This window comes from Charadrius vociferus, unplaced genomic scaffold (assembly GCF_000708025.1).
Source record: "Charadrius vociferus isolate BGI_N301 unplaced genomic scaffold, ASM70802v2 scaffold136, whole genome shotgun sequence".
Classification (NCBI taxonomy): domain Eukaryota; kingdom Metazoa; phylum Chordata; class Aves; order Charadriiformes; family Charadriidae; genus Charadrius; species Charadrius vociferus.
The window spans coordinates 1,943,353-1,954,831 of NW_009648960.1; the positions used below are offsets into that span (position 1 = coordinate 1,943,353).

Below are 11,479 nucleotides of genomic sequence, written 5' to 3' on the forward strand. Positions count from 1 at the left end.
GACCTGACTAATTATCCAGGCGAGGGTGAGAGCTGAGAGGGAAGGACATCTCAGTCGGAACTATTTCTGTTTTCCTCTCCCACTCAAATGGGGAGAGCAAGTCAAAGTTGCAAGAACTTTTTGGTTTTAATAAAAATCAGAGCAGGTTGTCTGAAATAATTCATTGCACAAGAAGCCCCTTCACTTCTGTCTTCCCTATTTGAAATGTTCCAAATTATAAAAAAAAGATCTACATCCAAAACCATGTCACTCCTTCCACCCTCCCAGATTTGAGTCAGTTCATTTTGAAAGCATTAAAATGGGACATCTGATCATTTCAAGGTTTTTTCCCTGACCTTTTTTAACGTACAAACAGCGAGTTTGCTGTAATTGGCCTTTTTCCCGGGGACATATCAGTGAGTCAGCATTTTCTGACCGACACATTCCCATCTTCAAATACACTCAACTGGCTGCAGTGAAAAAAGTCTGAGCTCTGAAAGGTCGGGAAGAACTTTGTGTGCTCATCTTCACACAGACCCATTTCTCTCAACAGACCCCTGTGCAGGACAGCAGTACTTTTCTTTTTGGTACATCAGCTCCTGCTCCATTTATTCTAACAAACATGAGCGTCCCTACCAACACTACCTGGCACAAAACACTTTTAACTGTGACAAAAATGTGTCTTAGTTGATGTAAAATGAGTTATACCAGTTTACATCAGTTGTGGACTGGTCCATATCTAGATTTTTTTCTTAAAACTACTTACTGAATTCCTTGTGGCAATTATGATTTCAGAAATGGGTACAAGTAGAATACATACATCCTAGTGTTTACCTGAAAAGAATAAACCTGGGGAGCCTCCACGCACAAGAAATATAATACTGCTCACATGCTGTAGAGCACATGTGATGAGGGTGTAGGGGCTCTGGGATACCTAAGGGGAGCTTTGATTGCCTTTCCACCTTCCTAGGAGATGAAATCTAACTTGCAGTTGACATCTTTTATACAAGAATAAGGTTAAATCATATATACAATTAGATCACACACATCCTGAGCGCGTTGCAGACAGGGTAGATTTCACTGGAACTCTGTTTGTTAGATAGGACTGACAGTCTGTGGTGTTTTCCATGCTGTTCTGAAGGGGGTTTAGCCTGATTTTTTTAGTTTCTACTACGAGCAAATGCTGAATTTTACAGTTTTAAGTTTCAGGAACTCGTGTACAAAAAGAAATGATAAGGAATACAGGCAGGCCTATACAGGGTTGCTAAGAGTGACCATGTTTTGCAATGAGACCCACCTAGTACATACCTACCCATGAAAGGACGGGTTCCTTCAGTCCAGCAGAAAAGCAGTATGTCCTCAGGACACGGGAGTTAAGAGGACCATGGGACCGTCACTGCCTTTGCTAACGACCTACTGTATCACCTGGGATGCATCACTGCACTCCCTGTCCTCTCTCCTCCCCAGTCCCTATTTCAGGTGTGAGCTCTGAAGTCTCTACACATGAAGCCTCCTGGTGGCTTAGTGCCAAAGACAAAAATGTTAAGGGGTAAGAGTGCAGTGGCAGCTTTCTTTGTGGAGGGACTCAGAGAGCGCGCCCATACTGCTAAACAAAACAGGGCATGAGACTCTCCGGTGGCTCTAATGCCATGTGGCAAAGACTGGCCACATCCACACCACCCAGCACTTCTCCTTGGACCTCCTCCAGACCCCAGGGGGTGCCCTATTCACCCTAAGACATAATTGGTTTGTGTACATTTCTTTGGCCTGCTTGAGCTAGCAGGAGGGTGGGCCCTGCGGCCGAGCGAGGTGCTGGTCCCTTAGCATCCAGGGTGCTGTACAGGCCTTGGGGCTGGAGTGAAGATATGGCTGGGCAATGGAGCACACAGAGCATGCTAAAACAGTGCTGGCTGACTGCTGCGACTTAGATGTACCACCTGTTACAAAGGGATCCATGGGTGAGTGCTCTGCCCACCCCTCCTTTATTTAGCTGTACCAATATGGCTAGAGGTGCAAGGAACCAAACCACACCAACCCAACCAGCCAAAGCAAAGAAAGCAACATTCTCCTCTTTTCCACTGGGCTTTTATTTGCTGATGACCGAGCCTAAGCACTTCAGTCTCAGGTATGAAATCAGATCAACATTGCAGAAGGGTTTTCTAAACACAAACACAGAAAGCAAGAAATTACCCCCAACCAGCCAAGCTCTTTGCAGCCTGTGCTGCAGGAATTGAGGCGAGAAAAGCCTCATGCTGCAGGAGCAATGCTTTGGCACTGAGCTTGTAGACCAGCACAGAGAGTTGAAACCACCTGTGGAAAGTCAGAGCATGGAGACAGCTAACTGAGAGGGAGAGGGGTGGGCCAAGGGCGTGGAAGGAAATGGATGCTGATGTTTATGGGCAGAAGAGAATCTCTGGACAATAGGAATGGGCAATATCTGATGGCAGTCTTGACACTGTACCAGCCTCAAGCCCGTCCTACAGGAACCTTCTCCAGGCAGCATAGCTCAACCACTGTCACACAGCAGCATCACTATCCTCTTTCACCCTCACCTGGACGTGCTGCAACAAATTGTGGGTCCCTCTGGCAAACAGTTTCACAAAACTTGCGCTTATTTTCATTTTGCCCAGGAGATGTGCTCCATCAGCAAATCAGGGATAGAGATGAAGAAAAACACACCTTAAAAATACTTTTTAGTCTCTCCAGCTGAACTGATTGGTGAGTTGGCAAGTGTAACAGGCTAGGATGATGTGCAAACATAGAGTAATACCCAGAATGAGATTACTGCACTGATTTCCTTCGCAGAGGTGCGTAGGTGTAGAAGAGACAGAAGGCTGCAGCTGAAATGCAGGACCCTACCAAAAAAGCAAAGAGGATGGAGATGTAGAAAAGGCAGAAGGAAGGAAAGGAAGCAGGAGGAGAAAACTTCTAAGTGCCTTTTTTAATTCTAAGTTTTCTCAGACTTGCTTAGCTCTAATCTTTAATTCATATTTTCATTACAGTCTCTTTGCTCTGTAAAGTCTGCATTTCATGTAAAAGGAGCAGCTCAAACATCAATTATTCGACATAAGTCAACCCCTTGTTAAAGTCCTCTACTCTACATATATGTAGGCTCCAATAAAAGAAGCATTAAACATTCATTAAATTAGAAATACATGAAGACAGTGTCTGCCACTCTTCTCATACAGATATGCTTAATAATCCCAACCTTCTAGAGCAGCAAAAGCAAACCCATCTCTAATCCTTTTAGAAAGCCTGGCCATGCAAAACACCCCAGCCTCCTGCAATTTGCCTGTGAGTCATCCAGAGATATTAGTTCTTGCAGGTCCGATCCGCAGCTGGAGTAAATCACAGTAAAACAATGCTGCTGGCATTACACCAAGTGACACAGACTCAGGATTTGGCTTTAGGCTTCTCTTGCAGCAAAATGGTTTACAGCAATGTCATTGGATAATAATGTCACTTCTGGTCTTTTAAGTTACACCAAGAATCTGATCAGGTGGGGAACACCATCACCGTGCCTGCTTTAACTGCAGTACTGCCCAGGCTGCTTGTGTTCTGCAAAAGGAACTTGGTTACCCAACCCGAATCTAGGAACCTTCCCCCCAAAAAAACACCCAAACCCACCCCCTCCTCTACAATATACTCTCACAATGATAGAGCTAACCTGAACTACCACTGCCATAGGCTTGTGCACACAAATTACAGCAACATTTTCCCAAGGGGAAAAAATCACCGGTGAGCAGATGCTTCTTCATAAATATTTCTGAGTTTAAAGAGCAATGCAGTAGCGTGTTTCCCACACCTCTGTGAGCTGTGTCCGCTTAGTGAGAGCTTTGGAGCAAGTCCCATCCAACAAATGACATCTCACAATCCTCCCCAACCTTTCTCTTTAGGGTGCCTCTAGACATTCATTTTGAACTCTGCTGGCGTGGAAGCATAGCAATATGGTTCAGACTGGGGGTACAAATTCACGATAGCAGCTTTCATCTCCTGTCTGGACTTCCACTGTCCAGCAGAGTCTTCTCCTGCCTGTTTAATATGTGAATTATCCTTTTCTTGCTTCCTGGGCAGAGGAAGAGAACACAAATGCTCAGGAAGCACCTGTAAGCGTGCAGATGAACATGTCAGGTCAAAAGGGGCTGCTGTCCTGCTGGAGCCCTACTGCAGCACTCTTCGAATCAGGCTTTTCCCAGCAGCATCCCTGTCACTCTGACACTGCACAGTCCAGCAGCAACCACTTTGTGTGAGCACTGAGCTGTGTGATAGAGTTAATCACATTAAGCGCTGTTCAGTCCATGTCTTTTTTGTTGTTTAAAGGCTTTTCCTCTCCCTCGTCTCTTTTAGTCTCTTCTTCTTCTAAACTTCAGGAGGTGGAAGATTCAACTCGGCTCTCCCTGATGCTATCCAGCTCCAAGATGGCTAATTTTGGAAGGTTTAACCTCTGTACACCTTTCCAAAGCTTTTCACTGTTATTAAACAGCTCTTCCAACAGCTGTGTCCACAGGGAGCAGGTTACAGTCTTGAGTCAGCAGAGCATTTAAGCATCTGGATAACCCACCTGCGTGAGATTTCCAAAAGCAACGGAGGGGCTAGTTCTTGATAGATGCTTACGTACCTAACTTTCATCAGCAAGTTCAGCATCTACGTGTCTTTAACCACTTGGCCCGAAGTCATGGAGGTGAACAAGCTCCACTGAAAACCAATTTCAGTGAAGTGACTTCTTTTTCAAGGAACAGTAAAGCAAGTACAAAGTATTTTGTTAGGTTGGTGACTGCCTGGCCCAAATATGCCACCTTGTTTTCAGTCCTGATCTTCTACCAGTTTTTAAATCAATCTTTTTTTCCCCTCTGTTGGTAATCAAATCACTCCTTTAATTGAGCTAATAGGGCACCACAGTTTACACTCCTGCTGGTAAACACAAAGAACGTTAGCCAACAATCAAAAATGCATCATCTGTAGTCTCAGGAATTTTCTTTTGCATTCAGCCTTCCAAAATCATTGATTTTCATAGCTGGCCACGAAGCCTCGGTGCACTGGGCTCTGTCATCGCAATGTTAAGGCAGCTCCCACAGGCTCTGTAAAAATGGAAGATGACTCCTGATTTAGGGTGGCATCTCTGCATCAGCACAGCAGTGCTAAGGAGTTGGCTGTGAAACAACCACCAGCCCCCATGTGCTGGGCGAGCACTGCCCGAAGAGCAGCAGGTCTTTCCCATGACCCCCTCAGCCTGCCATCTGAATGGGGTGGGGGTGGTGGTGGGGTCAACTGAGTACCCAAAAAGCTGGCTGGCTGCCAGGAATATTTCATCCATCAAAAACGAAGGGTGATGTGGCTATGCTATGCTACCAGCTTCTGTCTCCGGGACCTAAGAAGAGGGTCGTGGAGTCCAGCAAAGTCCAGCGTGGGGGGTACGTCTTCTTGGCTGGTCACATTCAACTTGCATCTGCACAATCAGCATATTGCATAGACTTTGACTGAAGGGGTTTTAACTGCAATCTTAAAATCTGGCCATTTCAGGAATTCCTGAAATAAATTAGAAGAGGAATTTTATTTAGTTGTTTTTTCTAAAGGAATTTCCCCATGGCTCCAAACTACTGCTTTCCATAAAGTAAATGAATATGAAGTCTTCTCTTGTCCTCTTGCCACATTTTCTGTGTCATCTTTATCCTGCAACAGTTGTATATAATCAAATGGCAGACAAAACATCCTCACCCCAAAACCTTCCTTTTTTTCCTCAAACTTTTAGTCATTTTTTTCCACACTTCATTGATTTTTTTGTCACTGGTCATCTTAGAAGCAGATGCTTTCCAAAAACTATGACCTGGAGATTCAGCGATCGACATCTTGCAGATAAATAACAAGTTATATTTATGCAATAAAGCACAGGTAACTTAATATCCAGGCATTGGATTATTTGATATTAAAATCTTGGCACTTTTCAAGATAGCTGATAATTTGGAACAATAGAGACCACATGGAGAAGTTCTTTTTGTCAATAGTGGTTAACAACTTGCACTGTTCATCCATTACCTTCACCTAAATAATTTACATTCATATGGAGCCTTTTGTCCCCCAATATTCCAAAGGGTTTTGCAAAATAAACACATCGCATTGCTCCTCTAAGGCAATACCTGGACATTGATTTGGTTGTCTCACTGATTCAGAAGGAAGAGCCCTGGTCATTGACTGCATCACCGACATCACTTTCTGTGGCACTTAGATCTTCCTGGGAGCTCTACCCACTCAAGTGGTAATCAGTATTAACCCTGCTTAATTTATGAAAGTAAATGCAGTTCCTGAACCAACTTTCACCTGGCATATGGCTGGGCAGGACAGGAACAGCCCGGCCTGGGAGCTGCCTACCCACGGCCTGGCACCAACTCCCACTGTTGTCCACAATGGAGCTTTTCCAAAGGGGCACCCCTTTGGCCCTCGGGGACTTCAAAAAATCTCCCACTAAGAAAAAAGGCATTTCTACATACCACTTGCTAGGAAAAGGCAGCCTCAAAGGTCAGCTCCCGGGTGTTGTTCTACACAGTGGCATGCAAAATGCACATAGGGACACAGGTAAAGCAGATTTGTTTGCTAAAGGAAAGGCTGCCCTCGGCTTCGGTGAGCTGGGAAAATCCCCCGGGGCTTTCTGCGCAAAACACACTGTGTTACAGAAGGAACAGGCTGGGGTGCAGAATGCTTATTTCAAATTAACTTGGATGGAGAAATAATGAGCAGCAAGTTTATATTCTCAGTAAATTAAGAGAGAAGCTTACGTAAAATGTGGCTTTATATGCATGGAAATAAATTATTATTTACTCACTTTTGTGCTCATGTCCTCAAAGATGAAGACATTTGTATGGAATTATTAATATTTACAGCATATAACAATAAATACCCATAAGAGCCTTGCCTGAATACATGCTATTTTACCAAGGTAAAATCTGTTGAAGGTCAAAGGGATCTTTTACTTGTGTGTGGAGGGCAGGATCAGAATCTTTACTTTGAAATCTGTATCAACTGTGATAATTTAAAACTTTAATTAAAGACTCAGTGACAGATTGTCTACAAAACGTCTTCCTGCTGCCCAGTATTTCATCACGAATGTCTCCAGAAGCCCACGCTAACGTGAGTAAGCACACTTGCTGGGAAGTATTTCATTGTGGACGCGTTAGCTTTTATCTGTCCTGTTGGGTAACAAATCCTTTTGTTGGGGATTGGTGGCAACAAAAATTAAATTAAAAGCAAAACCAGACCCCAAACCAGAAATTTATAATGCTTATTCTGTTCATCCCTCAAGAAAATGGAAGGGCCAAGGCAAAGTCTATTTTAGCAATTGCGTTAATGCATGTGTAAATGGGTGAAGGCGCCTTTGAAATGCTCTGAAAAGAATTTCACACTTTAGAGAGGAGAAGTTTAACAATTCTATCGTGGCATTTGCTGGAATTCTTAAATTAATTTCCCTGACACAGCTGTGCCATAAAATCCCCCATGATGATGAATTTTTGCTAATGTAGAGATTATTTTTTGATACCATTTTGAAGGAGCACTTTGAAAAATCAGGAGACCACAGGTCGCTGGGAACCCTGTGCTGCCCTTTCCTTCCCTCCACTTACCTCCAGCCTTTCCCTGACCAGCTGCAAGGCTGCTAATTTGAAATTGCATCTGTTTTTTCTTCCACGGAGCAGCAAGCGGGACAGATGCACAAGTGGCATGAAGCTGAGCCCCCTTAGAGCACTGAGCAAAGCTCAGCGTGTTGCTAACTCAGCATGGCATTGGAGGAAGGACCTCCAAGGCCACCTGGGGACTCCCTGCTGGAGCACATCTCCTCACCCCCCCTGCCTGAAAGGGCACGTTGGGAATGGGTGGTTTTGGCTCTGAACAAACAGCACGCAATGAAACGCAATGAATTTCTCCCTTTGCACACAGCAGTAGGTGAGAGTTGTTCCAAGTTGGCAAAGAAGAGGAAATCATTTAATCCGGATCACAGATTAAACCAGATTAAGAGATGCGAATGATGACACACTGGGGAACTCCCCCCTCCCTGCATCCTGCATCCTTGCCAGACCATGTCCAAAGGGTTGAAGGAAACATAAAGAGCAACCTCGCAGCAATGCATAAGGAAGGGCTTTAAAAACCACATGTCCCACCAATAATGAGGCTTAGCCTGCAGCAGTAGATGGATTTACAGGGAGGGACAAGCAGAGGTTAGGAAATGAAGAGTTCATGGTCAGGTGAGAAGAGCCAGGGGAGGGATGAGTAACACCACACAGGCATATCTACAGCCCTGGACACAGGAGGATGAGGACCTCGTAGAGGATTTTTGCTTGGAAAGGCTTCAGTGTAAGCAGAGCGGATGGATGTTCTCACTGAACTGCAAGAGAACCTGAGGTAAGGAGGGATAGCACATATGATGGCAGCCATAAGCTTGATTTTAACAGTGATAGGCAAGTTTTAGACCCCGCAAAGAGAGAGTTAACAACAGCTGACACACTTCTGTCTGGAGAAGTCACAATGACTAGAAATAACAACTCGGGGCCATAATTCTGCAGTCTGTCACTACCAGGAAACGTGAAATTCAGTGACCTTTCATCTCCACGACAGAAATGCTGTGCAGCACCTGGAGCCATCACCCTTAAAACCAACTCTGACAAATTGAACGATAGGACACAAAGGATAAAATGTCCTCTCCCTCCCTCACTTCCAAATTTTAGCCTCCCAGTGAACTCCGCCTGCTCCGCATGTAATGCGGTATCCCTTGCCCAGCACAGCCAGCATTTAGCGAAGCACAAGATAGCAATTCTATTTCTTTTGACAATAAGGAATAAATCTCCAAAGCCACTTGTTCAGACTGCTCTTAAATGATGGTAGAGGGAGGGAAATTGATATTGGCTTTTTATGAATCTTCAGGTCGGGTATGTTAGAATCAACAGATTTTTACATTAACCTCACTGCTTCACAGCACTTTTGCCCTTGGCAAGACATAATTAAGAAAGGCATGAAAGTCTATCTGAATGTATGGAGAGGAAATTATTCTCCCATTAATGGCAGCAACAGCTAAACAAGCAGGCAAGCCACATTGCTAGCAGAGTTCACCAAATGATGCAGGGCTGTGTTTTAACCCAAACCAAGAATCTTCCTTACCAAAATTTTAAGGAGCAGCTTTTGAAATGAGGATTTGCACTACATGTTTTTCTGGGGATTAACAGTCTCCTCCCCCCAACAGCTGTATCCCTTGAGCTCTTCTGTTTGCCAGTCTAAAATGATGACCACAGGGACTGAGACTAAGCTCAAATCTTTTCATCACACTGAAACATGGCACTGTAACTGTCTTCACCACTTTGGTAGAAAGAAAAAGCTACTGGATGGAAGGAAAAAAACAAATAAATTAAAAAAAAGCCGGGGGGGGGGGTGGAAAAAAAAGTTCAGTCATTTAAGTGGGTCTGTCGGCTTGTGTTATCTTCATGCATTTGTGGAACGGAGCTTTAATTGACCGGCTGCCGTGGAGAGACAAAAGATAAAATCTTGGTCTCAAGATGAACAGACAGCTTAAAGCATTGCGATCCTCATTCATTAGGATGTGTCAGAGGGATTCAGAGAAGGAAGAAACACAGCAATGTCTGTTACTCTTTCACATGAAGTTCCCATAATGCAAGAGGGAGGTGAAGGGTGTGCACCACACTCGGAGCCATGTCCAAGACCAATAACAGAATTTGCTCATCAAATTCCCTGTGACAAGAGAGACTACCTTGGCGCCTACTTATTTCTATCGCTTTGTGAATTATTTCATTTCATTTGTGAAGGATGTCAAAATTACAGGCATTCGGACAGCTATGAGCCAGTCAGTGCTGGCTGCAGCAGCAGAAGCAGAAAGCCCTGCCAGCTGGGGCCAGTCCCACATCTCACCCCTACGGCCAGGCTGGGATGCAAGGAGGGGTTCAGCTCCCCTCCACAGTACCCCCCATGCAGGTATGCTCCTCGATCCCAAGGAACAGCCACACCACCGTGCTGCCTCTCCCCTTCATCCACCACTGGTTCAGAGCCATGCTGCATGCCCCCGTCTCCCTGGCCCCAGAGACGCGTAGGCTGCTCTTAAGAGAATGGTGAGAAATACTTCCCTGCCTAACAAAGTTCTCTGAAACCTATTTATCTCCAACAGATGAGTGAAGAGAGTAGTGGAGAAATTTGGCAAAACCACACAGCAAGCCTCCTGGCTTCTAGTTGAGGATCCAGTCACTACGCTGTGCGCTGGAGCTGCTTTAGCAAGTGGCTGATATTCCTTCTTTCCTCCTGTCCTTGCTCCCATCAGTAGGAGCTGCTTCTTTCCCTTTCCTCCTTGGCTTTCTAGGCACCCTGCCTCTTTTTGGAACAAAGATGCTGCCCACTCCTGGTCACCATGGATGCTGGGGACTGCAACACAGAAAGCCACCAACCCCCAAAGTGGGGGAGCCTGGTTATTGGGGGAAATGGTCATGGTGGTGAAGGGTTGGTAGGGAAATCTAGCAGATCCTGGACCTGTGTGAAGCCACCTTTGAGTCTGCACTCCTGGAAAGGCTGAGCGATGCTCAGTTTGGATTTGTGTGATGTGAAACAGATGGGAAGGAATCGTCGAGCGCTGCCACCATAAATGAGGGGGATTTGGTGTGGTACCCTATACGCGATGGGAACACAGAGGCCAAACACACACCAGCAGCATTTGTTCGGGTGTAAATGAGTCAGAGCTACAGTGACAGGAACGACCATGGCCACTGTTAACCCTCCCAGTCATCAACCCAAGACATCAGTCTTGCTGAGTGAGATGGGAAACCTCATACACAAGCGCAGTTGGCTATATGCAAAGGTGGTGGACAGAGCTGGTTAACATACCTTTTCTCTGAAGATCATCATCTACAACAACAAACCAATGAAATTTCCTATGAACATTTTCTGCTTTTCAGCAGAAACATAAAACTCTAAATGAAAACTTTGTAAAGTATTTTTGAGTAAAAATCATGGTTTAATGTAAATCTCAGGATTTCAAGTAGCATTTTTGGTAGAATTTTCCAGACTGGTCTTGATTTTGCCAATTCCTTTAGTAAGAATATTTTGCATTTCCAACTGTTTGCCTTTTCTCTGTCTTAAAGAGCAGAAAATGTGTTGAAAATGTTATTTCTTTGTAAACATTTTCATTTAGATCCAAAATCAACCATTACTCTTATGCAGCAGCGGGGAGGCATGTAAGAGGAAATATATATGGTTAGTGAATTCCAAACACGAGAAGATGAGTCTAAGCAGCCATTTCTTATATGTTAAGAAAGCCATGAAGAGGTTTATGTGAAGCTAGCTCAACTCTTAATCTGTCTTCATACCTACATTAGGAGAGAGGTGCTTTTCCAGAGACATATGTGGGTATGGGCTGTGGTACGAGACTGGGAAGACCTTCTTGGAAACAGATGTATTTTCCAAAGAGGTACTTTCAGTCAGCCCAAAACCTTTCTTGAAAGTATTGCTGAATCTGACTTCAATT

The 11,479-nt window shown here is 44.6% G+C and overlaps 1 protein-coding gene across 1 annotated transcript in view; it reads right to left on the reverse strand.

The window, feature by feature from the left end:
• The window catches only part of VWC2L (von Willebrand factor C domain containing protein 2-like), a 50,788-nt gene that overhangs the window by 20,129 nt on the left and 19,180 nt on the right, over nt 1-11,479 (reverse strand). The gene's annotated exons all lie outside the window — the stretch shown is intronic.